The sequence below is a fragment of the Sceloporus occidentalis genome, unplaced genomic scaffold, assembly GCF_023333645.1.
Source record: "Sceloporus occidentalis isolate IW3139 unplaced genomic scaffold, rSceOcc1.0.p SCAF_3, whole genome shotgun sequence".
NCBI classification, from domain to species: Eukaryota; Metazoa; Chordata; class Lepidosauria; order Squamata; family Phrynosomatidae; genus Sceloporus; species Sceloporus occidentalis.
The window spans coordinates 78,988,194-79,016,007 of record NW_028316983.1 but is presented as its reverse complement, the minus strand read 5'-3'; the positions used below and the strand labels follow the sequence as shown (position 1 = coordinate 79,016,007).

General features: G+C 38.7%; 1 long non-coding RNA gene across 1 annotated transcript; it reads left to right on the top strand.

The window, feature by feature from the left end:
* The first annotated feature begins 209 nt into the window (after positions 1-209).
* Positions 210-27,814, top strand: LOC149316270 (uncharacterized). The gene is made up of 5 exons (XR_016280697.1): positions 210-326; positions 1,867-1,937; positions 11,770-11,919; positions 13,228-13,314; positions 27,474-27,814. It is a non-coding gene; the product is annotated as an uncharacterized LOC149316270 (long non-coding RNA).

Sequence of the window (27,814 nt, the reverse complement as noted above, 5' to 3'; positions counted from 1 at the left end):
AGGCGCGCGGGCGGGCGCGAAGAGGAGAAAACAAATTGGCGGGCTTCGTTCTAGGCTCCGCCCCCTCCTCCTCTCCTTTATAGGAAACTTATATAGTAGACTTAACGGTTCCAGAACGCGGCGTTCGAATATGCAAAAGAGGCGCGCGAGAGAGGAGGGGGGAGGAGGGGAGGCGGGAGCGCGCATGCGCCTAACTGCCTCCCCACAGAATTACCTCAGGGTTCCTTTTTCCCCCGTCATCCCAAAGGGATATATTTTTCAACTTTTCCCTGGCATCAGTGTGGCATCACTTTGTGTGGTGTGTAGGGGAGACACACCCTAAAGTGGTGTGTATATGTGTGTGTGTGACTCCACTGTTCCTCAAACACTATATTATGGGCAAAAAGGGGCTCTGTGTGGCATTCACCTGCTTCCCTTTTGAAGACAGACCTGCCCGACTTGGCAGTAGGAAAGGGCCAAAAGTAAAACAGGTTAACTCCTTTGGGCCTCAGATAGGTTTTTAATTAAATATTAATAACTGTGAGTTCCTGCATGGCAGAATGGGTTTGGACTGGATGGCCCTAGTGGTCTCTTCCAACTCTTATGGTTCTAATTAATAATTAGAATCATAAAAGTTGGAAGAGGCCACCAGGGCCATCCAGTCCAACCCCATTCTGCCATGCAGGAACTCTCAATCAAATGATCCCTGACAGACGGCTATCCAGCCTCTGCTTAAGGACCTCCAAAGAAGGAGACTCCACCACTCCCCAAGGCATTGTGTTCCACTGTTGAATTAATATTATTAATACTAATTCCGTCCTCCTCCTCCTCTGCCCGGCCTTTTCCTCAAGAGAAAGCCGAGCAGCAGAGGAGCATTGCAAGTGTTCACCCATCCTCATCTTCCACCCAGCCTTTTCCTCAGGAGAAAGCCAGATAGTGTAGGAGCCTTGCTTGGCAAGCATTTGACCATCCTCCTCTTCTTCTGCCTGGCCTTCTCCTCAGGAGAAGTCATTCCACATCCTTGTGTGCCACCTGAAATCCTTTGGCAGGCCACATGCGGCCCTCGGGCCATATGTTGTGCTTTAAGAGATGGTGGGAGAAGCTCAGTGGGAGGAAAAAGGAGAGGCCCCAGAATTTTTTTTACATTTCAGATTTCAAAATTGTAATTAATTTGTTTAAAATAAATTATTCTTTTTAAAATTTCTTTTAAAAAAATCTCATTTTAACCCAATCTTCGCTATGTATATGTAAATACATTTAAGTTGTGCATACAATATTGTAATTTGAAGATACAATTTTAATTTTGTTTATGTCACAACTGTTAGCATTTACATTCAGTGGTATAAATATGGGAGTTACGATTTACAACTAAAGCGAGTGCAAAAAATCATGACTAAGGATTCTGTATGGTGTGAATGGGAGGAGGAGGTCAATGGGGGTGACACTCATAAATGGTTGCACTCATAAATCATAATTCCCATATATCACTGAATGCAATAGTAATACCATAGTTGTGACATAAACAACCACCCAAATTAAAATGATACCTTTGAACCACAATATCTTATCCACAGCCTAAGTGTAGTTACGTATACATAGTTTCATGTGGTTCAAGTGAACATTTGGTAAAATGTGATATTTTTCAGGAATTTTTTTAAATTAAAATTTTGAAATTTTAAATTTAATTAAAAAAACCCGGGGCCTCTCCTTTCCTCCCACTGAGCCTTGCTCCACTCACACCGTTTCTTCAGCATTTTGAAGAGACACAGGCAAACACCACGGCCCATTTCTGCCAAAACTCAAGACACTTGAGGAGTAGAGGTGTCACCCCCTTTTAATAATAATAATAATAATAATAAATTTTATTTATATACCACTTTTCCACAGATCAAAGCGGTGTACAGACAATTGAAACCATACAATTACAGGACTCTAAGCACAATCATTCGCCTTCAAGGGTAAGCAGGGAATTGATGGCAACAGGGTAGATAACTTCATTCTTCAGGGGGGAAGGCTTGACAAAAAAGAAGAGTTTTAAGCCTCTTTTTGAATGTTTCTAGGGGGGTTGTCAGACGGAGCTTCTCAGGTAGATCATTCCACATCCGTGGGGCCACCACTAAAAAGGCCATCTGGGATGTGGCAACATATTTGGAAGGTGGAATTACCAGTAAGTTCTTCCCAGATGTTCTGAGTGTGCGAGGCGGATCATATGGGGAGATGCGGTCTCTCAAGTAACTCGGGCCCAAACCATGTAGGGCTTTATAGGTAGTGACCAACACCTTGTATTGCGTTTGGAAGCGAATGGGCAGCCAGTGAAGATCTTTCAAGATAGGTGTTATGTGGTCAAACCTGGACGCACCAGTGACCAATCTGGCTGCCATATTTTGTACTAATTGAAGCTTCCGGACTTGATACAAGGGTAGCCCCATGTAGAGCGCATTACAGAAATCTAATCGAGAGGTTACCAGAGCATGTACCACAGTTTCAAGGTCCCTTTGGCCCAGAAAGGGCCACAGTTGGCGGCGTATCAACCGAAGTTGATAGCAAGCACTTCTGACCATCGCATCTACTTGAGATGTCAACTGCAGAGACGAGTCCAGAAGTACTCCTAAACTGTGAACTTCGTCCTTCAGGGTGTCATCTGGTGTATTCTGCACACACACACACACACACACAATGACTCCACTGCTTATGAAATAAAAAGAGCCTTACCTGCAAAGTGAAATTTTGAAAGGTTCTAGTAGTGGAGAGGGCTGGTGAGCTGGCCACCTGAGGTAGCTCAAAACATGAAAGAAGCTGTTGCTAAGTTGTTTAATGAATTTTTATTGTGATTTTACTGTTGAGGGAAAGAAGGGTTACTTTTTGGGGGCGGGGGCGTATCTGTCTATGGCCCAAGACAGATGGGCCGAAAGGGGTGTGGCATCGGCAATACTAGGGTTAGGGACCACGCACCAACCGCACAGTCCCTAACCCTAATACGTGCAGATGGCGTCCTGATGGTGGCCTCCTGTCCACACGGAGGCCACCATCTTTACTTAAGCAACGCACAGCATCTGCACGTCGCTGCGTGTCATTGGCGCACTTGTTACGTCCGCCCAGTGGCTCTAAAAGAACCCATTTTTTCTGGGTTCTTTTTACTCTGCAGGGACGCCATGCAGTTTGGCAGCTGCGGCATCCCTCCAGAGGGAAATAGGCCACTGGCAGGCTGCCCTTTTGGGGCGGTCTGTTCTGGGCCTCAGATTCCTAAACCATCTGGTTGATACTATGCAACTTGACTAGGGTGGGATGGGAGGGAAAGTAGGTAGGGGGTGGCATTTACCTCTCTGTCTGCTTGGTCACGTAAACCCATTGGGCAAGTCACACTCTCTCAGCCTCCGTGGATGGCAGTGGCAAACCTCCTCTGAAGAAACTTGCCAAGAAAACCCTATGACATGTTCACCTTAGGGTCGCCATAAGTCAGAAACGATTTGAAGATACGCAACAACAAACTGTATATTTCAATCTTTGAAATTATAGCAGCATGGCACACATACTGTATACCATTCAGAAAGGCAGTGCAGGAATGGGAGGTTTTCCCACCAAACCATCTTTTCAGCCTTATTATTATTTTCTTATAGTCAGCCTTTCCGCTTGAGTCTGGGGACTCAAGGCAACAACAGCAGATTTAAAATAATACAATTTAAAAACAATAGTTGGCCCACTTCTTATGCAGGCTTGCCTTCCTCGGACTTGAGCTCATGCGGTGTGTGCCCATGGCGTGTGCACAACAGCGCACCACAGGAGTGCGCCCCATTATCCTTAATGGGATTTGAGCATATGCTCAATTCCCCTTACGCGGGAGGGCCAAAACAGATCCCCGTGTAAGGGGCGGGCCAACTGCACAACATTAAAATTTAAAAAACAATTAAGCCATTTTGAATTAAAAAGTTATGAGTTAAAATATAATATGTTAAAAATACAAACTTTAAAATTTCATTAGGACAACATTCCCAGCCCTTATCAGTTTGCAAAGGCCTGCCAGCACAAGAATATCTTTTTCTGCCGCCAGAATGACAGCAGGGATGAGCCATCCTGGCCTCCCTAGGGAGGGAGTTCCAAAGCTTGGGAGCAGCCACTGAGAAGGCCCTCTCTCTTGTTCCCACCACACGTACCTGAGAGGGTGGTGGGACTGAGAGAAGGGCCTCTCCGGATGATCTTAATACTCTGAGGTGCTCGTACAGGACGATACGGTTCTTCAAATAGCCTGGACCCAAGTCGTATAGGGCTTTATAAGTCAAAACCCGCCCTTTGAATTGTGCCTGGAAACGAACTGGCAGCCAATGTAGCTGTTGCAACAAGGAAGTTGTATGCTCACTGTAGCCAGCTCCAGTTAACAGCCTGCAGCTCTTTGGGCCAGTTGAAGTTTCTGAGCACTTTTCAAAGGCAGTGCCTTACAGTGTGCGTTACAGTGATCCAGAAGGAACGTCTAACAAGATTTCAGTCCTTGTATTGTCATCTGAATTGTAAAACTGTTTGTCTAATGCAAATGACATAGAAAAGCTAAAAGAATCAGACTGTAGCAGCATATCAAACATCTTTAATAACATCTTCAATAAGTCTGTTGTAAGGGGAAATTTCATGCAGGAAAAATACTTCCAGCTCAACAGCAGTCTCTGAAAAAAAGCCCTCTAGTCCCCTGAATTAAAAGAGCAGTTGGCAATTCATTGTGGCCTACCATATTGACACAGGCTATTAGCAAACAAAATCTGAGTATTCCTTGCCTAAGAAAACCCTATGAAATTCATGGGATCATCATAAATTGACAGATGACTTGAAGGTACACACACACATATTTCCTCTTCAATTCTTTGGATTTCATGGTGGTTTAGATTTTTTAGAAGTGGGTAAATCCTGCATATTTATGTTGAACAGTAGTGTGCTGTTTCATTGACTAACATCAGTATAATAGAGATTTCTTCCCCCACAGGTGTGTATACATGTCAAGCTTTTAATCCTAAATTTTGAACATAATAGGTTTGTCCCAGTGTAAAAATGACAGAAAATAAGATGTTCACTAAAGGTAGGTTTCTTATTTCTTATTTCCAAAAATTATCAAAGAGGAATTCCTGTTGGGTAGTTTCTTTTGAAAACGGATTATAGCAAAAAAAATACAATTTTGTCCTTTATTGTTGTTAACTGCATCAAGATGACTGGGACCTATGGTGACCCTGTGGAGGGGAGACCTCCAGGTCACACTATCTGTCATCAAAACCCCTGCTCAAGTCTTGCAGACTCAGGAGCTGTGCACACCGGCCATAAAGGCCAGCCGGGGGCAGAGTTGAAGCGTGGTGTGGCATCCACGTGATGCACAACCCAATTCCACCCCAGGGCGGCATGATACTGTGTGCCGCTCCACACGGCATGCACAGTCACAGCACTCCTCTGGCGCTGCATCCGCACAACGCAGCACTGAAAGAGTGCCTTGAAGCCGTGGTTATTGCGTCCTTTCCAAGGTGCAAAAAGGGAGCCACTTTTTGCGGTTCCTTTTTGCGCTCTGGAAAGGCCAGATTGGGACCGCGGCGTGCGATTGCCGCATCCCTGATCCAGAGAAAATTGAGGTGGCTGCAGCTTCCTTAATTCAGGCTATACATCTGGAATGCGGCTTTCCTCTTTTCCTACTGTTTTCCACCCAACCAAGCATTTTTAATGAGCCATGTCTTCTTATGATATGTCCAAAGTATGACTTGTCTCATTTGAGTCATCTTGGCTTCTAAGGAGAGCTCAAGCTAGGACCCACATTTGTCTATTTAGCAATCCACACTATTTGTAGAACTCTTCTCCAACACCACATCTCAAATGAGTTTATTTTCTTCCTATTTGCTTTCTTCATTGTCCACCTTTCATAACCATACATAGAAATGGGAAATATAATGGCATGGACAATCTTAACTTTAGTATTCAGTTTTCTACCTTTACACTTCAGAGCCTTGTCTAAATCCTTCATAGCTGCCTTTCCATTTCCTAGTTATCTGATTTCTTGATCGCAATCTCCATTCTGATTAATGATTGAGCCAAGCTATAGACAATCTGTCCAGTTTAAAGTTATGTAAATCACACCTCCTTCCTCTGAGTCTAATCCTGTTTTTGTTATGTTTTTTGTCTTGGTACCTAAATGGTTTTAACTGGTGAGAAATATAATACTTGTCATCTAGAATTTGGGTACAATTGTGTACATGCTTTATAGGTATCACACTCAATAGCACCACTAAATATACATGTATTGGATATCTGCCTGTTTAGTTTCAACACTCCGAGCCTAAGAAACTGGAAAACAGTAAACTTCCCCATTTTCTCTGTTGTAAAGAGGAATAAGGGTACATAGCTTCAGGATCAGGAATTCAGTTAAAGCTAACACAGGCTCGTCGTACAGCTCTGTTACTTTAAATATAATATATACTATTATTTCTAAAACATTATAAAACTAGTTATTGTTATTTTAATTGGATCCTACTGGGCTTACATAATTTAGTTGTTTTTTAATTGTCCACAAGATGGTGCTCTCTCAAACAAATTAATAAAATCTATTTGTATATTAGAAGTATCATACATTGTCAAGATTGTGTTTTACTTTTCATAAAGAAAAGTATTTGATTTAAATTATTCTTTAAATCATCAGCAGATACCCTGATTTTAGTCAAGGTTTTGTACTATTACATTATGTGTTTAGAAAGCCTTGTTGTATAAATTATTGAATAAGATATAAATGGCAGCTGTGATCATACTAATTTGATTTCTGTCCTCAATCAGTCCATAGGTTTACTAGACAGCTATTTTAAAAAGTAAAATGCATGGTGTGTAGAGTCCAGATACTTGTGACCAGAGAACTAAAGTGATACTCTGTCTAACCAAAAAGTACCTCCTTGAAATATATATTTGGGGGGGAAGTGAGTTCCAGGATGGGAAGCAGTTGCTTTATAGACACACACACTGTCTCTTCATCAGACATGTAGATTATAATGAAACATAGGAGGTGGCCTCCATACTACTTAGAAATATTGGACTAAAGCCAGTGCTGATTCTAAATGAAATTGACCTATTGTCCAATAAGTTCCATTCATTTCAGTATCAAAATCTGTGAATGCTCAAGTCCCATTAATTACAACGGCATAGTAAAATGGTGTCCCTTTAATAAAATGCAGAATCAACATTTACTTTCTGGAATATTTTTTGAATATTTTCAAGCCATGGATGCTTGAATCCGTGAATAAAAAATCTGTGCATACAGAGGGCCAACTGTACCAAAGTTTTTAAATTGGTTAATGTTCTGGCTCATCATGGCATTTTTATTATGGTCTGTTGTATAACTGTGTTCTATAGGGATCTGTTGTGTAGTGATCAGGCCTGATTCCTTGTATCTGTATTTGATACATGGATGGTTGGTTACCATTAGAAATCTTCTCCATCAGGCTTGTTCTCAATTTTAACTGTCTTTCTGCTGCCTTATGGGTCTTGTCTCTCTTTTTCTTTTTCTTTCTTTTTTTACCTAAGCCTGTCATCTCCTTTTTTAGCTGTTGTTTTTTAGTTACACAATAAAGTTGAGTATTCATTTTACCTTAATAGTTGGACATGTGTTAACTGTTTCAATACTCATACAGCTTAAGTACAACATAAGTCAGGGCCAGAACAACAAAAAAGTGTAAAAAGAGACAAGATTCCAGTAAAAAAGTGATAAGAAGACTGGCCCAGTGTCTCTGCTCCAAATCTTGCATTATCACCAGTAATAGAAAGAAAGAAAGAAAGAAAGAAAGAAATCTGACAGGCCTTTGCCTCTGGGCTACACCCTGTGTAGTGTCCCTACAGATTGGTCTCATTCGTTGGCCAGGCCCCAGACATACATCTAAGGCCAGAACTAGAGTAGAGGCAAGTTTCCTGCTCCTTCAGTAAGATGGCAGAATGCAAACCCACAGATGGAACTGCAGAAATTACACCTCAAGCCTCTATGGTTTCAGAAGGCACAAAAGAGCAAGTGTATTGACTCTCAGAACTCAGTAAGCATATGAAACTGAGAAAGATCAGGAACAAGAGGAGTCAGAAAGGGCTCAGGGCAAGGTAAAAACAAAATATGCATGCTATCACAAGTGCTACAGAAGAATATGAGATTCAACAGATTATGGCTCAGTTAAGATCCAATTATTTGTGATGCTGACTGCTGTTTGGCAAATATCTCTCAATGAAACTCAATATAGATTCAAGTTTGAGAAAAAAGTGCCATTCAGGAGACTATCAACCAGGACAGAGACAAAATTGTTAAAGCAGTTATTTCAGAAACAGAGATCAGTTTTATTTTTAAGACTGTTTAAAAAGTTTGAATTTTAAAAAATAGTGGTTGTAATCTATTTTAATGTATTATTGGTCTCCCACCCTCATCCTGTTAGTTTTGTCCTTGTATTTTGCTCACTGATTTAGATAGATTTGGGTCAAAATGTTTAAATAAATTAAAAAACAAATCATTGTTCTGGAAACACCCTATTTTTTGTAAAGTACCCTTCTTCCATAGTTCCCCTTGCTAGAATTCCCTGTTGAGGGCTATAATTAGCCACAACAGGGAGAGAGAGAGAGAGTTATACTGTAGCTTCATGCTGCATACAGTAGCATGTAAATTGACCTGTGTGGGTCTAAAGGTGGTGGTGGTTTGCTGTGCTTTGTATATTTGATACCTAATCATGTAAACACAGCAGTTGTAAATGGAAGTGCAGCTATGATACCCTTGCTCTCCCTTTCAGTTAATGAGAACAAAGTTTGTTGTATAGGTCTGGGGATGGTATAATATTGCCCTGTAGCTGTGGTATGTCAATGGATTGAAGGGACATAGATTTGTTATGTGCGTGTGCTCCTCTTCTGTGCTGTCCACATTCTTCACACATGTCTGTCCTCCATTTTAATTGTTCCACTGACATAACTGTCATGATGGCACTGTATCTGCTATCCCAGAGCACAGTGGCAATTCTTCTAAATTCTCTAGCACTACAGTGGACAACTATAGATGTCCAGAGATTTTTAGGCTGGAACTCCCAGCAATCTGGTGCAGCAGATCCAGTGGTAACTGCTGTTCAAAAACATCTTGGGGGTGTTCTAGCCCTTCAGGTTGTGAATCATCAATACAGGATGCAAAGAATTACGTATTAGTATTAAGAGTTAATAATGGTTAGATTATTGTTTTGTACTACCTTATTTTTCATAATTTTTATAGCTGAACTCAAGAGTCTGTGCTGAGTATAAAACAAGGTGAATCAGCAAAAAGTTTAGGGGAAATGGACACTTGGCAATTTTATTTAAACAGTATGTTGCACTAAAATGCAATGAATGTATTTCAAAAAATGTTAAAATACAAAGCTAGCGATCTATAAAAAGTAGTTCAGGCCTGTGGGCCACACCCTACAGACATACACGTATAAAACAAGAACATAAAGGATACATACACATTGCTAACAGGAAGGAATTTAGAACTGTAGTGGTATCCTGTAGGAAGTATATATTTCAATCTGATATATTATGATTTACAGAGAACCTCACTCCCAGTTCTGTGTTCTTGTCACTGTGGTATTATGATTACTGGTATTACATCTAAACACAGGAAATAAGTACAAGTACTGTATATACTCAACTGTAAGTCGACCTTATGTATAAGTTGAGGGCAGGTTTGGAGGCCAAAATTATGGATTTTGATATGACCTGTGGATAAATCGAGGGTAAAACTTAGTGGCATGTAGCAAAGGATGATGCAAAGGAAAATAATGCCAAAGAACTTAGAAAATTCCAGGAGACATTAACTGTTTGTGCTGATTCTAAAGGCTGGATAGATGAGAGAGTAGAACAGATCCATGCTTCTTTTAGGTGCTGCCAGGATGAAGTAAGCTCTCGCCTTTTACCACTCTATTCAGAAAAAGGGGGTGGCTCCTTTTTTATCTATATAAGAGTTAAAGTACAGAACAGTTGCCCCTCCTAAATCGCAGATCTGAGATCCATGACCTCGAACATCTGCGGAGGGGGCGACATTTTCGATTTTCAATAGTGTGTGCACCTGGTGCGCGCACCAATGCCACACGCACAGGGGCGCACCCCATTCAAGCCTATCGGGCTTGAATATGCACGAGCCTCCATTTTCGCAGGGGGGCGGAGGCAGAACAGATCCCCTGCGAAAACGGAGGACCAACTGTACTTACATTGACCTGTGGATAAGTGAACCCAGTTTTTTGAGGTCAATTTTTTGACTAAAATTTCTAGACATATATACAGTAACTGTTAATTTACATGCCAAATTTCTGTACAACTGCTAAAAGATACAGAAATGAGAAATGCTATCCTTTGTTTTACTATTTACTTTTTCATCTGTCTTTATTAATATCTTATTTTTACCTGACATTTTACCTTGCCACTTTCTATGGAATTTTCTGTTCAGAGCCAATTTACACACTAACCATTCTAGATATATTTATTCATGCATAATTCTATCTTACATATATCTTAATTATTTTTACTCAATAAAATCTGTAATGCATGCCTTGGCACCTTAAAGTTCTTACAACTGAAATGTCAAATCAGGTGGCAGTTAAATATATTAATTGTTTTCCAAAGTAAAATGTACAGATCCTTGTCTAGAGTCTAACAGTCTAAAAACATGATGTAGAAGGAGAAGAGACTTAAGAGGGAAAAGAGAATTCTCCCAGCTCCCTTAGAGGCAATGTTTCACCATTCCTTTTCATTCCAGTGCAATGCATCCTTACTCAACTATAATTTTTAATATGTGTGAAGAAATTGCAACACATGAAACTTAGTGCATTCTGGATTGCTATTTATAATAAATAGACTAGAGTTTTTGAAGCAATGTTCAAGCATTGTTGCAAGTTGAACTTTATGATACCAAGATGATATTAAGAAAAGCAATTTTGTACCTATGTTTGATAACTGAGGAAATCAATGGGAGTAATAATGTATCAGACTTGTATTAATGTTATGCAACTTCACTGGCATTCAGTAACTTAGCAACAGGTACTGAACTCAGGAAATGACCACTTCTTTATTCAGTTACCATTTTGGTGGCCAAACTTTACAGCTCTATGCTGGAGATGGCTAGTTTGGCAGATTTCTGTTTTCTTTATTTCTGTTTTGCTATGCACCCATAAGGGATTGTGGAAGCAGATGGTGTTTACCTGGCCTGTTCTAGGCAGGCATACACAGCTACAGGAGCATCAGCTGGCACAGAATATCATTATCTTTCAGCTCAAGCTTTATTGCATTGATCACTGAAGACAAGATGTTGCAATCTGATTCCCAAAATCTGTGCTTCTCTATTCCTCCCTTGCCATCCTCCTAATGGTCATGCTGATTTTAAAAATATATATTTTAAATAAAATTTTAATTGAGCTTTTACAATAAAATTCTGTATAACAATGACAAAAATAACAACAGCAATTAACTACAAGGGCTAAAGGTATGTATCCGATGAATAATAATTCTGTAGATCCTTGTCCAGAGTCTAACTGTGGATCAGTTTGCACTTTAAAAATTAAAAATTAGACTTTTTAATCTTCAAATGTGATATTAGGGGTTTTTTTTTTTTTGGGGGGGGGGTGATCATTAACCAAACATTTCCTAGGGGTGTGGAGCATAGAAAAGGTTGGGAAGCACTGAGTATAATGGACAGCAAAGAGGAAAAGCAGGAGGGCTGGACAGTAAAAAGATTTTGTAAAAAGAAGCTTCTTTGACAGAGACTTTGTTAACTGAGTTCCTAACTAAATGAATTAATTTAAGGTTAATCAAATCAAGGATATTCTGGACATTCTCACCCGTATGCCTTGGCCTCATGCAGAAGAAAGAAAGAAAGAAAGAAAGAAAGAAAGAAAGAAAGAAAGAAAGAAAGCTGGAGGCAATTTCCCCTGGTTTACTTGGAAACTAATCCTGGTGAGCTTTCACACAAAATGAATCCTATTTAAGAGATATTATTGTTGTTGTGTGCCTTCATATGATTTTCAGCTTATGGCCGTCAGGTGGTTTCCAACTTATGGTGACACTGAGGCCAATCTATCACAGGGTTACTAGTGAAGATTTGTTTAGAGGGCAAGTGTTTTTGCCTTCCTCTGAGGCTGAGAGAATGTGATTTGCACAAAGTTACCAGTGAGTTTCCATGGGTGAGTGAGGATTTGAACCCTGGTTTCCAGAGTCATAGTCCAATCCTCAAACCATTACATCACGATGGCTCTCAAGGGAAATGATTAGTAGAGTTAATGCAGTGAATCAATGAGGACTTAGCAGATCAGCATGTAAATTCTACAGAGACAACAGATCATCCATACTTGGTACTAGCAATTATAGTCGTGTCACTTGAAACTGCCAACTCATATACAAGCCAGCCCACTTGAGCATCTGGGCAGTCTCTCCCCCCCCAATATCCATGTTGGCAGAGAAAATGTTGGTTGGGTCAGAGAAGATGCCCCGTTCATGCCCTTTTCCAGATTATGAAATTCTCTGTCACAAGAATTCTACTTGGCCCCTGCTTTCTTGACATTTTGTAAGTCAGTTAAGGTCACTAGAAGTCTTTTGGCCTGCTGGTTTGAAGAGTTCTCAGTATACTGCTGTCCTGCATGAGAAGTTTATACCTGAAGTACTTTCCCTTGTGTGATATTTTACTTTCTTTAATGTTTATGTTACTGTTGTAATTTTAATTTCTTGCAGGCCTTCATATTACTGTTGCAATAGATTGGTAGGGCATCCAATAGGAATAGTACGTAGTGATAGCAATAGTTCAAAGTAGGTGTTAAGTGACAGAGCAGAAGTAATAAAATTACTCACTTTGTTTATCCAGCATCTCCATATAGCAAGTTAGAACCATCTGTGGTTTACTGAGGCTTACAATAGCTGTGAAATATCTTGCAAGTCAAACTGTAATAATAATACTTTCTCCACCTCTACTGTATCTATACAGTGTTTAAAATTGGGAAATATGGGCCCTGAGGCAGTATGGTGTAGTGGCTTGAATGGTGGACAAGGGTCCAATCTACATTGCAGAAATAATCCACTTTGACACCACTTTAATTGTCCTGTCTCAGTGCTAGGGAATTCTGGGAAATGTAATTTTGAGAAACATTTAGCCTTCTCTGTCAGAGAGAGCTGGTGCCTCAATAAACTAAAACTGGATTATTTCACTTTAGGATCACCATAAATCAGAAATGACTTGAAGACACACAATAACAACAATGTGTGCCTCCACAGGATATTGTAACTACAAGAGTCTGCAAGCACAGTCAGTGAGTAGCTTTTGCCAGCACAGCCAATGGTGAGGAATGCTAGAAGCTGCAGGTCAGAGAATCTATTTTTATCTCCCATTATAGTAAAAAATGTTTAACTATTTGAATTACTCTCCATTTCATATTTTCAGTTTACAAGTTATAATTTACAAAACAATCTACCAGTTTAATTATCAAATTATACTTATTTTGATCTTTATAAAACAAAACACCATATATTAAAACACTCTTTGTATGTCAGACAACACAGTTATTTGCTTGCTCTGAGGAAATATAAACTAGTTACTATATGGCTCTAGTTGGTGTTTATTGTTTTTGTCACTGATTCGCAAGAGCAGTTTTCTTCATCTGAAGCAGTTGTCAAAGAGAAGACAATTGTGTTCTAGAGATTATACAATCCAGGCAGACTGTGTGAAATCGTAACTTTCCTCTAGGTTGTTCAACATTAGTGGTTTAATAAGCAACTATATTGGTGTCTCAATTCAAGTAGAAATGTGTTTTATAATACAAGGAAGGGGAAAGGGCATATTGTACACAGTATTTGCTTTATTGCCCTCCAGAGCAGCCTTTCTCAACATTTTTACCCTGAAGGAATCCTTGAAATAATGTCCAGGTCTCAGTGTACCTCTGCATAAACATTATTATATCTACAGCTAAAAAATGTATTGTTTGTTCCAGTTACGAGCTCTTGTGGGCCCCCTACTCTTGCAGAGCCACAGGGTTCTGGGAAACTGTAACTGAAAAACCTGCTCCATTGTGTTCTTAAACACAGACATAATATAACCGAAATATATATAATTTTAAATATATATATATATATAGATATATCTATTGTTGTTGTGTTCCTTCAAGTTGTTTCCGACTTATGGTGATCCTAAGGTGAACCTATTGTGGGGTTTTCTTGGCAAGATTTATTCACAGAAAGTTTGCTTTGCATTCCTCTGAGGCTGAGAGAATGTGACTTGGCCAAAGTCACTCAGTGGATTTCATAGCCAAGCAGGGAATTGAACCCTGGTCTCCCAGTGTTGTAGTCCAATACTCAAATGATTACATCACTCATAAAGGCTGAAATCCAAATTGCTGGACCCAACTAAAATAGACCTGCTGACTCCATTTTTGAATATTACTCTAAGCCAACACTTATATAAATCCATTGATTCAATGGGTCTGGTCTAGATGGGACTACTGTGTAGTTTAGGCCAATATTTATCTATTGTAATATATTTTGAATTATTAGAAAAGCAATGTATTTCTGCCTTAATGCCATATATGTCTCTTACAAGAGGCCAAAAATTAAGTATTCTCCTGTGATTAGTCTAAGTAATATTAACGTCTCAAATGCCTTTGTAGTGATTAGTTAATGTAGTTTGTTATTGTAGTTAATTCTGACAGAAAGGCAATTGAGAAGTATTACCATATATTAAAAAGAGGAAAAGGAAACATTACTATAACTAAAATCATAAAATTTAACCATCTGCCCATTCACAAGGGGTCTGTACAGACTGCGGGGCGCCATAGCCACAGCAGCGTGGCTTTATGATGCCCCTTCGGTGCTGCATCATGTGGATGCAACACCAGAGGGGCATTATCATGGCGTGCACCGTGTGGGCCAGTGCACGCCAAAATGGCACCCTGGGGACAGGGTTAGGGTGTCTAGCATGCGGACGCTGCACCCTAACCCTGCCCACAGCCCGACACAAAGTGCCCGTCTGTCAAGCCTCAAAGTAATTAAACTCTATTAACAAAATCAGACACTTTTTTGTGTATATAGCAGAACAGATAAGATTTTACTAGCAATTCTAGAAATCAGCAATGAAGAGGCTGGGTGGGGGTCTCTGGAAGGTGTACTAGAGCTATAATAAAACAACTCTATTCCAGGCTGCCACAGAATTTTCCTTTAACCAGTCAGATAACCCTGAAGATCTGTTATAGGTCTGGTATATAAGAAAGGACTTCCTAAGGCAATCTTCTCCAGTGTGATTTACTCTGGAGATTTTGGGGCTACAATTCCCATCAAACCTTGTTTATATAACTATGTTGTAAGGTATACTGGGCCTGTTCCAGCTGATGTATAGAACACTGGTCTACAACAACACTTAAAGCTTTATACGTCAACTGGAATTAAATCCCACTATTAGTTGACATAACAAACACAAGTAAAAGATGGCCATTTTAGTACATTAGGCATTTGTTGCATAGGAATTTCATATCCAGTTAACAGTGTATTTTACAATGTAGTCTGATATAGTACCTATCTGTTGTTGTTGTGTGCCTTCAAATGATTTCTGACTTGTGGCAACCTTAATGAGAACCTATCATAGGATTTTCTAGGCAAGATTTATTCAGAAGGGGTTTGCCTTCACCTTCCTCTGAGGCTGAGAGAGTGTGACTTGTTCAAGGTCACCCTGTGGATTTCCATGGCTGAGTGGAGATTCAAACCCTGGTCTCCACAGTTGTAGTCCAACACAAATTAATGGAGGGGGTCACTGAAATCCAAGCTAAGTGATTATAGGATTAGAAGCTTAATACTCCAAGGTATGTGGGTTGATCGTAAATGGTTAAAACAACATTTTAAATTTCTTGTCCTTCTATTCCTGTCTTTCTTGTGCTCTGTTTATTTAAGTAAAGGTCAGTTGTTCTTAGTATGAAGTAATTTGTTGTTGTTGTTAGCTGCCCTCGAGTCGGCTCCGACTCATGGTGACCCCATGGATGAGACATCTCCAAGAATCCCTATCTTCCACTGCCTTGCCCATAACTCCCCCCCCCCCCGATCGAGTCTATCCCTCTTGTTTGTGATCTTCCTCTCTTTCTACCCTCTACTTTTCCTAGCATTATTATTTTTTCTAGTGATCCATGCCTTCTAATTATGTGGCCAAAGTACGATAGTCTCAACTTGATCATCATTGCTTCCAAGGAGAGCCCTGGTCTGATCTGTTCAAGAACCTGTTTGTTTGTCTACTTCGCTGTCCATGGTATCCTAAGTACTCTTCTCCAGCACCACATTTCAAATGAGTTGATTTTTTCCCCCTGTCTGCTCCCTTCACTATCCAGCTCTCACAACCATAAATGGTAACCCCGTTTCGACCCTATGGGAGAGGCGGAGAAACATACATAAAAATTTATTTATTTATTATTATTATTATTATTATTATTATTATTGGGAATACAATGGCCTGAACGATTCTGACTTTAGTGCTCAGTTGTATGTCTCTGCTCTTCAGTATCTTTTCCATTTCTTTTATAGCTGCCCTTCCCATTCCTAGTCTTCTTCTTATTTCTTTACTGCAGTCTCCATTCTGGTCAATGTTTGATCCTAGATATGAGAATTATTTAACTATTTCAATTTCCTCATTGTCTAGATTCAATTTGTGTATTTCTTCTGTGGTCATTATTTTTGTTTTCTTTATGTTCAGCATCAGACCTGCCTTTGCACTTTCATCTTTTACCTTCCTTATTAACTATTCCAATTCCTGAATGTCTTCTGCTAATATTATGGTGTCGTCCACATATTTTAGATTCCTAATGTTGCTTCCTCCTATCCTTACTCCTCCTTTTTCTGATTCTAATGCTGCTTTTCTTATGTTGTTTTCAGCATATAAATTAAACAAGTAAGGTGATAGGATGTAGCCTTGCCTGACCTCTTTGCCTATTGGGAACCATTCTGTTTCCCCAAATTCTGTTCTGACAATGATCTCTTGTCTTTGATACAGATTCCTCATCAAGACTATCAGATATAGTGGCACCCCCATGTCTTTGAATGCATTCCATAGCTGTTTTGTGATCTATACAATCAAATGCTTTGCTGTAGTCTGTGAAACACATGCTGATCCTTTTTTGGAATTCTTTGGTGTGCTCCATTAGCCATTGTATGTTTGCAATGTGGTCCCTAGTGCTCCATCCTTTTCTGAATCCTCCTTGCATCTCTGGAGTTTCTCTCTCCATGTATGGTTAGAATCTATGCTGAAGAATTTTGAGCATTATTTTGCTTGCATGTGAGATTAGTGCTATTGTCCTATAGTTGCTGCAGTATTTTGTATCTCCTTTCTTGTGAATTGGTATGTATTTTCAGCATTTCCAGTTTGTTGGCTACCTCTTTGTTTTCCATATTTGTTGGCATATTTCAGTTAGCACTAAAGTTGCATCTGTCTGTAGGCACTGTAGCAGTTCAATTGGGATATCATCTGTTCTTGGTGATTTATTTTCCCCCATTTTCTTTATTGCAGATTCCACTTCTTAGAATAAAGTACAAAATATTTTAGACAAGATAAAAGGAGGGTGTCTAAAATATTTTGTGTTTTACTGTTACAATAATAAGTAAATAAATAAAGCTTTATTTCTTACTCATCTCTCTCCAAGACTCAAGCAGGGATACAATATACAGTGGGCCCGGCCCTTGGTATCCACTGGGATTTGGTTCCAGGACCCCCAGTGGATACCAAAACCCATGGATGCTTAGGTCTCATTAAATATCATGACATAGTAAAATGGTGTCCCTAAAAGGGCAAAATCAGTATGGGAATTTGTATATGTCAGGGACGAAGCCAAGGGGGGGTTCTTGGGGTCCGGACCCCCCCTTCCATTAGAAAAATGAATGGTGCGTGCTGCTGCGCTGCCGCGCCCAATCCCCATTATAATAGTGGCACTTAGTCTGGACCCCCCCCCCCTTCCTAAAATCCTGGCTACATCCCTGTATATGTTTAAAGTATTTTTAAGTCATGGATGCTTGAATCCATGGGGAAAAAATCCATGGGTAAGGAGGGCTGACTGTATTTAAAATACAATATATAACTAAATACATGAATCCATTTACACACAGATTAAGTCTCATAAACATAGAATTAATATGACCATTACACATTAAAACCATCCAGACTTAATATTAAACATATACAAATTTAAAATTCATAGTTCAAAATTTACTGAATAGTCCTGCAGGAAAAGATAGGTCTTGAATACTGTTTTAAATTCAGACAGCATATTTAGCTGTCAAATCTCTCTCGATAAGTCAGTCCATAGTCTAAAGGTGGCTGACTAAAAGGTCCTTGGAGTGACAGTTGCCAGTTTATTCCTGGCTACTTAAAGTAAATGTCCCACAGATGACCTGAGTGTATGGGGCAGATCATACGGAACAAGATGATCCCATAGGAAATCTGGACCCAAACCATGCATGGCTTTAAAGGCCTGGCAACTAACTGGCAGCCCATAGAGTGATTTTAATATTAGTGTGATAAGCTCACTCCTAGGCATACCAATAATCATTCTGGCAGCCATATTTTGAACTAATTGAAGTTTCTGAACTTGGTACAAAGGTAGCACAATGTGCAATGCATTGCAAAATTCCAGCCTTCAAGTTACCAGTGTGTGCACTACCATTTTTAGGTGTTCCAATTCTCGGAAGTGGCATAACTTTATATTGAAAACTACCCTTGCTTAAAAAACAGAGAATAAGAAGAATAAGAAAGAAGGACGGGGAAAAAGGTGGATGTGTAGGGCCTAATAACCTAAAGGCACCAGACCCCATCTAGCTCTGGCTAGTACTTGGATTGGAAATCACCAACAAATACCAGGTGCTATATGCTATATTTCAGAGGAAGGAACTGGCAAAACTACTTCTGAGTATTTCTTGCCTAAGAAAACCCTATGAAAAATTCATGGAGTTGCCATAAGTCAAGAAGCAACCTGAAAGCACATACACACACAAGGAAGGTATGCTTTTATAAAAGATGTTGAAGATGGCTTCTGCCATTATTGGGATTAATGATATTATACCATCCACAAGCAGACACAACAAAAACTGATTTCTTCTTTATTCAATTTATTTTTAAAGCAATGTGGTTTTGCATCTTCACAGTGGCATAGGAGTACTGTACAGGCTCCATTCATTTCAGTAGAGGTTTCACTTTCTATAAGAATTAATTAAAACTCTGTAACATATTTGAGTGATCATGCATAATTCTTTTCCAAGAATTGTGGATGCTTGTGTTCTCAGTAACACAAATTATATGATGTATATTTTGTTCTTTATTCTAATTTATATTACTTAGCAGCTGTTGAGGGAATATCATAGTAATAATCCAAATACCTTTGTCTTGAAATCTGAATTCATCCAAAAGCCAGTTCTGTTGTTTTTCTATATATTGATCCCCTTAAATATAATATAAGTAAAAAGCTAACAGCCAAGATAGAAAATGCTGGCTTTTTTAGTAGATTTTTTTAATCAGGATTTTTTTTCATGAATACACATTGGTACAGTATATTATGATCAAGAAACATTTGTCCAGATTACAGCTGGCTTTAGAAAGAGTTGCCCTTTTAAAAGTAAGTAAAATGGATTTTATAACTAGATGTCCAAATGTAGAAGAGATGCGAACCTAATAAAATCCTGGTCACAGTAAAAACAGTCAGAGAAGAGACATAATAATTTGATTTAATCTTTCAAATTGCAATGCAAAAAAGCTATCTAAGGGACTGAGCAACATTACTTTGCATACATGATATGGAATTGGTTTACAATGCAGTTTTCCTTAATACTTCAGCACAAACTCAGGTCATGAACCAGAAATGCACATTGCAATGTGAGCTTGTTTGCAACCTGAGCTCATGGTAAAGCACTCTGATGACAGAAGTACTTCAGGCAACACTATGGTACTGCCTGCAATAAACTCACACTCTGCTGTGCTTCTACAGTTGTACGAACTAACCTTTAATTCCATATACATGTATTTTGAGATTGTGTGCCAAATAATCTTTATGGTTGTTTTTCTTCCTTTTTTTAGATGTAATGCAAACATTAACACCTGTGTGCCATAAGTTAGGCACCTGAAACCATGGTTGGCAGCTAAATAAAAGCCTGATTCTTTACTGTGTTTCTTCACAAGCAACTCTTGTAGCTTTTATAGGAAGAGATCATTTCAAATCAATCGTGAGCTGCTTCACAGACTCAGCAATTCTCAGACTTAGGAGTAAGGGACTGCCTAATTAGTCCTGGCAGAATTCATGGCTTCATAGTCTGTCCTGGTTGAGGTGAAATGCAAGCTCTCTTGCACACAAATACCAAGTAGATTTTTCTGGCTAATATGAACTAATAAAATTCTGGACTTTCCTGGGATTAGGAAATTTGGTCACTATGGGCCCAAACAAACAGGCCAAAATAAAGCTGCTTCGGGTCACTTTGGAGGTATGCTGTTTAAATGATACATACATCCTAAGAGGCTGGAAGCAGCGCCAAAGCCACTCTCCTTAGCTTTGGTGCAGCTTCTGGCCTCTTAAGATGCATGCATCATTTAAACAGCATACCTCCAAAGTGATCCAAAGCAGCTTTATTTTGGCCTGTCTGTTTGGGCCCTTAATTGATGAAAACAGAGCCAACTAGTGGTAGACATACCTCTGGATGAAGCTGTGAAAACTTTTTTTTTCATTTTCACTATTATTGTTGTGTGCCCTCAAGTCATTTTTGACTTATATGAACCAAATGGTGAATTTCTCACAGGATATCTTGGCAAGATTTGTTCAGAGGAGGTTTGCCATTGCCTTCCTCTGAGACTGAGAGAGTGTGACCTGCCCAAAGGGTCATAAAACAGAATGTTAGGAGTCCATTCTCAGCCCAGTCAAGTATGAGACTGCAGTGAAATCACTGAAGAAATGCAATATAGTAATTATTTAAAAAACAACTACAACACATTAAAAGGATATGAGGAGGAAAAATAACGAGAGCCAAATTATAAACCATAGTTTACAAGCTGAATTCCTCCATGCCCTGACCCCTAAGTTTAGTAAAAAAAAAATTTAACATGGCTAATACAATATTCTGTATCTTGGATGAGTTACACTTCCCATAAACTTAAAGTTATAATGGTGATCCAGTTGAATGTTGCTTCTCCATAGGATAAAAAGAAACAAAGAGGGTAGGGTCTGCATATAATTTGGTGGCCAAGATTCACAGTAAGCAAACTTGGTTATCAATATGCCATTAATAGGGTTCAAATGTTAATTTTTTTTAATGCATAACAAACAGCCTTTACAAGTATCTTCCAAAAAGGGGCTACACCTCCAAATATTTGATGTTGATGAGTAGAAAAAAATACTAAATATTATTTATATCTGTTGTGTGCCCTTAAATAATTTCTGACTTATGATGACCCACAAGTGAACTTTTCACAGCGTTTTCTATGCATGCAAATTGTTTTTTTTAAAAATAAATGCATGAGGTTGCATCTAGCTGTATGATTCTGTCTCACCCACATTTATACTCTAAACTGAAATAACATTGACACAGGCCACATCTCTTTTCCCAACAGTCTTGCCAGGATTTTGTTCTGCTTCCCATTACAGTGATATATAATGAAATGCAATGGCACTGAAGGCTTAGGCAATCTTTAGACTTGCCTAATGCAAAAGGCAAAAAATATTTGCCCAATAGATGTTATCACCAATAGGGAATAATTTTTTTGACATGTCAAATTATCTGAAGCTCCCCTTTCATACTAATACAAATCTATACCTGCCTACTCAGAACTAAGCCCAGTTGAGTTCAAGAGGCCATACTCATAGGCAAGTGGGTGTAAGGTACACCTAAGACTCTCTGTTGAACTTTTAGACCCACAAATACAACATCACATTCTAGGGTTGCCATAATTCTCTACTAAAAACCGGGACAAAATGTAGGACAAAATTTAGACTAAAATATAGGACAATTGTAGGATAAAATTTAGCCCAAAATGTCGGACATTTAAGGTCCTCAATTTTTCTTAAATGTCCTACATTTTGGTCTAAATTTTATCCTACAATTGTCCTATATTTTGGTCTAAATTTTGTCCTACATTTTGATCCAGTTTTTAGTAGAGAATTATGGCAACCCTACATTTACCAAACAAGAATCACTTCTCGCCTCGTTCTGTTTGAAACACTAATTTTAACTTGATGTTTCTGGGGATTCCCACGGAAAGATGGAGTGTTAAGAAATAATTTGTTAAGCAAGAGCACTCCTTTCTTCTTTAAAGGAAGCTGGATATGCTTAGCATTCCTAAGCATACATATTGCAACTCTACATTTATATGCAGTGCTTTTTGGAGGAGAACTTTGCAGTGTTTTGAGAAACACATGCTTAAGGATTTGCTTTCAAAAATGTTTAAACCCTCCTGGCAGAACCTCTTTTTTTTTTGCTCTGAACAAAAAAAGTTCTGTTACTTTGTTATCTTGACATTGCATATTTCTGTATTATGCAGTAGCTAATAACTGCAAATCCTGTGTACAAAAAGAATAGGCTACTTTGAATCTGTGGAAAGTTTGACCTCAGGGGCATAGAAACTGTTGACTCATTGTTTTTACTGCATATACTATTAGTCCTTTGTCACATTTTGAGAATGACATCATCTTCACTGCTATTAGTAGCAGGTAGTGGACAAGTAAACGTTTTTTGCCTTACTAGATTTAATAGTATACTCATATTCATATTACAGCTCTTGTTCCATGCCTTTAAGCTATTATTCTTACAAGTCCTATAAGAAAACTGTTGCAATCAGAATAAGGGTTTCTGAGAGCCTTCCCCTCCCACCTCCCTCACACTGTGTACCCTATTGCCAAGAGTCAAGCTTCCAGGCATGTTGCCAAGGAAGACAAGGACTGGCAGATGAGTGCCATTGTCAGCACTTGCCCCTGTGAGAGAGGGTGGGCTTTGAGAGGCGTGGGATGGGGTGGGATCTGGGTCGGAGGGGACTGTGTCTTTACACTCCTAAATTAGTTATGATATAGAGCAACTTGACATCTGTGGAAAGACATTGCACTTTGGAGTTTCAATGCTTGCAAAGTACATAAAGAGCTCAACATCATGGTTTGCCCTTCATTTAATGTGGTATCTTAAAGTTACATTACAAGTTTCCTAGTTAAAAAATGGGTCAAGATATGAAATGTCAATATTATGGTTTTCCATAAACCCTGAATACATTTATATACTATACACACTTACTCTGGAGAGCTGGGTTCAAATCCCACTCAGTCATGAAAATCCACTGTGTGGCCTTGGGCAACTCACACTCTCTCAGCCTTAGAGGACAGCAATCACAAACCCCTTCTGAAGAAACCTGCCAAGAAAACTCTGTGATAGGTTGCTTTAGGATCGTCATAAGTCTGAAATTACTTGAAGGCAAAAAACAGCACTACCATGCACACTTCATTGTTGTGTGCCTTCAAGTCATTTCTGACTTACGGTGACCCTAAGGTGAATCTATCATGGGGTTTCTTTGACAAGTTTCTTCAGGGGGGTGGGTTGCTATTTCCATCCTCTAAGGCTGAGAGTATGTGACTTGCCCAAGATCACTCAGTGGGTTTCTGTGGCCAAGCAGGGATTCAAACCCTGATCTTCAGATTCATAGTTCAATGCTCAAACCACCACACCATACTCATGCTCCCCCACACACATACTATATATTATGCAGTGTGCACGCTTACCTGGGAATCCAATTGAATTTGGTGGGTTTTACAGTAGAGCATAGAACTGTTTGTCTTCCTGGTATAATTTTATCCTGTGTACTTTGAGGTTCAGAAATTGCTTGATTAAGAAGTCAGATCTGGCAATGTAAAAATCATAATAGGCAGGGACTGATACTAAGTCATTGCTTATTTATAAAGGGCTATTTTAATGGAAATAATCTTTTAAAAGATTAAATTTCAGCTATAATAGGGCTGTAAAAGCTCTATTACAACTTTTTGTTCAATGCTGAATCTTAAATGCTTAGGATATCTTTTTGCACTGTGGCAATGTTAACGATATATTGTTTTTGGCGTGATTCCAGTATATGGTATAGCTTATGATATCATCTTCTCTGATGTTCAGTTAAATAATTGTACACAAATTTTGCAACCTATATTATTGGGGATAGAAAAAGAATCTTGTTGATGACAAGAGTCTGCAAAGGGCCTGAATAAACACTTTCCTTAATTATATAATTAACTTCCTGTTTAAAAATAATAGAGACCAACTGTGCATGTGTAAATGTTAATGTAGCAATTATGCTTCTTCATCAGAGCGGTAATGTGAAGAATATTCCAGATTAGAAAGTAAAACCCTGCTCACTTTAAAATTTAAGAACATAATTTTGCTTCCTCTATCTTGAACATTGAGACCTACTCAGCAGGCTTTGGAGAGTAGTTTCCTTCAGAGGAGAAAGGATAAAAATATTACACAGTCTTTGAAAATCAGTTTTATTTACACATTGGCAAGTAGGTAGATTATCATTAGAAAACAGCATTAAACCTATTCTGTATCTCATATTTAGTTCTTTAATTTGACTTCTGTTAACTCTATAAACATTCCTTTTCTCACTTGCCAAGCAGAGGAGATTTCTCACTTTAAGAAAGTTGTTCTGCATTGGTTCAACAGCTTTCCTCAACACAGAAGTATTGTGGTTTCATTTGGGTGTCCTATTTGCAGCATAACTGATGCAGTCATAATACTGTTTTTAAGACAAGTAATTAATGTTGAAATGTTCCTTAGTTTACATGTGTGAACAGAAAAGAAGAATATACAATTGGTATAAAATTAAAATATCAACATAGAGACATTATTCCTATCTCTTGCAGAATGCTTCTGCAACACAACAGGTTGTAAATTATTCATAAATATTGACATGCTGATAATTTATTTATCCTTATCTGTTTATTAGGTTCAAGACCTATTAAGACCGTGCAAGACCTCAGTACACAATTATTCTCAGAGCAACTCACAGTAACAATTAGAGAACAGCAAGAATCAGCAGAAATGACATAACATACAGTATAAGCAAATAGCTAGTTTTTTAGTGACTCAAATCCTTGTGAAAACAAAACAAAGTGGCAAAAGAAATATAAATGCTAGGCAAGTCTTCCAAAACTAGGCCCATGATTACAACCTGGAAGTAGAGGGGACACCAAGGGCCTCACATTGCAGTCCCAATGACAGAATTTAGGGCTTGTGTCTTTTTCTTTCAGTTCAGGTGATGGTGTTAGTTTGCTGAGCCATTTTATGGATGAGAGAGAGAAGGAAAACTGCTCTGCCTTATAAGGGATCATTGCTAGAAAAGAGTTTGACTCAAATACATGTATTTTTGTTTGCAGTAAGGTATTAAATGTGGACTAGGACTATATAAATAAAAATACAAGGTAGACACTGAAAATGGATCTCACCCTGTATCAAGGGATGGATGGCAGTGCATGCCATACTATATTAAGTGCTCCTGAGCATACCGTAATACATTACACGGGGCAAAATGGCACACAGATATCCATTGGATCCACTGCCCTGTCATTGTAGGCAGTACCAACCATCAAGACAGGCAAACCACTTATTTACACACACACAAACACACTATTTTCTTGTGTATCTCTGATTAAGACATATAAATGCTATTTACAATAGCAATAGAAAGTACATTTCTATACTGCTTACTGATGTACTAAGTAATTTACAAAGTGTAAGTTAATTGCCCCAATAAGCTGAGTACTCATTTTAGCAACCTATGGAAGGATGCCAGGCTGAGTCGACCCAGAGCCCCTGACTGGTATTGGGTAGCTGCAGTACAGGCATTTAATCAGTGTGCCACCAGGGCTTACAATGTGCTTTCTGGGCAACTGGATAGGCCTTTGAATATTGCTGTGAATTTCCTGCCCATTGCAAAAATGAAACTCCATCCAATAATCCTGAATTATCACTCCTGCACATGGGTTGTTTCATACATCCAGATATATTGGGAATTAATGTATAGGCATTTCATTATAAATAACATGTTTTGTGTGACTTCAAGTCATTTTCAACTTGATGAATCCTGTCATGTAGTTTTCTCAGCAAGATTTGTTCAAGAGGAGTTTGCTACTGTCTTCCTCTGGGGCTGAGAGAATGAGACATGCCCAAGGTCACACAGAAGGTTCCTATGAGTGAGAGTAGATTTGATCCTGGTGTTCAGAGACCTAGTCCAACACCCAGACCACTACACCATACTGGCTTGTAAATAACATACATTAGTACAATTACCAATCAATTAGATTGCATTTTGTGACAGTTAGGTGCACAGGAGGATAAAGTAATATCTATCATGAAATGGCTCTACTCCTTAAAACTTACTCCACCAGAATCCATTTTGTGGAAGAGCAGACACAAGTATTTTGTATATAAGGCACTACTGCAAAGCTCTATCTATTTGGTTCCAACAAATGGTATAAAGCCCTGCTGCAAAGCCTATTTGGTTCCAACAAATGGCATCTATTTTCATGCAAAATGGGGGGGGGGGGGGATCAAAATGGATCTAATGCCAACAGTAGTTTTATTTCCCTTTCTATGAGCATATTTAAACGAAACACTTATTTTTGCCTTGTAGATGCAAATTAACGTAAATTAATAGATCTAGTTGTTTGCCATCTAATTTCTTTATTCTTTCAATAGCCTGGACCTATATCCAATTAATAGGAGGCAGATCCCACTTATTTTAAAGAGAATTTCTTTAAAAGCAGATATGCTTAAATCTGCAGCCTAAATTAGAATGTTAGTAGTAGTCAAACACTGTTCACTTTTATCCATTTTAACTAGTACTACCAAATAAAGACAGTCTTCAAAAAGTCATTCACTACATTTAAAGATTCTAGGAATCTGAATCCTTAATGTTCCTTATACCTTCTTTTGTTATGTTTGGTCATTGCCAAGAGATTATAAAGTAAGTAGAACTGAGGAATCCTGAAGTATTTTTGGTTAATTAGGTTTTTCTCAGATAACTGTTTAAGAATGGGCCATATCAGATACTGAGGAGATTTTAATTAAAAATGTGATCACTCTGCTTTCTTTCTTCGACAACATCTTTCATTCCTTGTATGGCAGCATCCAAAAATAGAAATAACACTTTACTTGAATATATTGCTAAGATGCACTTTCCATTATAATTCTAGATTAAAGTTGTAGGCATAAAAATGATGCTGCATCACTTTTGTATTAGCGCACACGCCAAATAAAAATGTTCTTGGCAAGGACCTAATGTGGACCTAAATGCCATGTTTTTGCCATTTAGAATAGGAAGTAAGTTCTGCAGGGCCTGAAATGGTAGTTCCTACTAAAATGCTCCACTAAAATGGCTTCCAAGGGGTAGCACTGGTAGTCTGCTGCAGCAAAAATTGCAAAGATCTCTGTGGCACCTTAAAGCCTAACAGGTTTAGTATTGCATGAGTTTTTATGGGTTTTTATCTGCTGTCCAGAATTTTAGGTACAGACACGGTGAAGAGCACAAGGAAATGAAATACAGAAAGTAATGACAATAACAATTACAATGACACAATCAGCAACTTCTGTAAATGACTAGTGTTAATAATATTACTACATTTGGTCCACTTCACATGCTGTTTGATTTTGGAAAAGGGAGGTAAGACAATTTGAGTTGTATATATTTCACTGTATGCTTATCTAAACTTTGAAAAGAACCCCTGAGCAGCTGCTGGTTTCCACCTTAAAGATAGTTTTCAGCTGTAAAGTTCTTTAGATGTCAAGTAAAACTGCAAGCATAATGTAATGTTTTAATGTAAATCAGCCTTCTCAAATA